Source organism: Nestor notabilis, unplaced genomic scaffold, assembly GCF_000696875.1.
Source record: "Nestor notabilis isolate BGI_N333 unplaced genomic scaffold, ASM69687v1 scaffold17209, whole genome shotgun sequence".
Lineage (NCBI taxonomy): Eukaryota > Metazoa > Chordata > Aves > Psittaciformes > Psittacidae > Nestor > Nestor notabilis.
The window spans coordinates 2,946-3,200 of record NW_009943476.1 but is presented as its reverse complement, the minus strand read 5'-3'; positions in this window follow the sequence as shown (position 1 = coordinate 3,200).

The following is a 255-nucleotide window of genomic DNA, read 5'->3' as shown; positions in this document are numbered from 1 at the left end:
GGGCGCAAAGGGACACACACACACACACACACAGGGGTGCAGGGGGGATTGACATGGAAGGTGTGTGGGGTGTATGTGACATGGGGCAGTGGTTCTTGGGGTGCAGAACACCCTCGAGGAGGAGGATGATGATGTTCTCCTGTACCATGTGATGGGCTCCTCCACCCAGGGACAGGGTGAGGGATGGGGCAGGACCCATGTGGGTTGTCTCTGGGCCAGCCCCAGGGATTGACCCCATCCGGGCGGGTTTTCTGC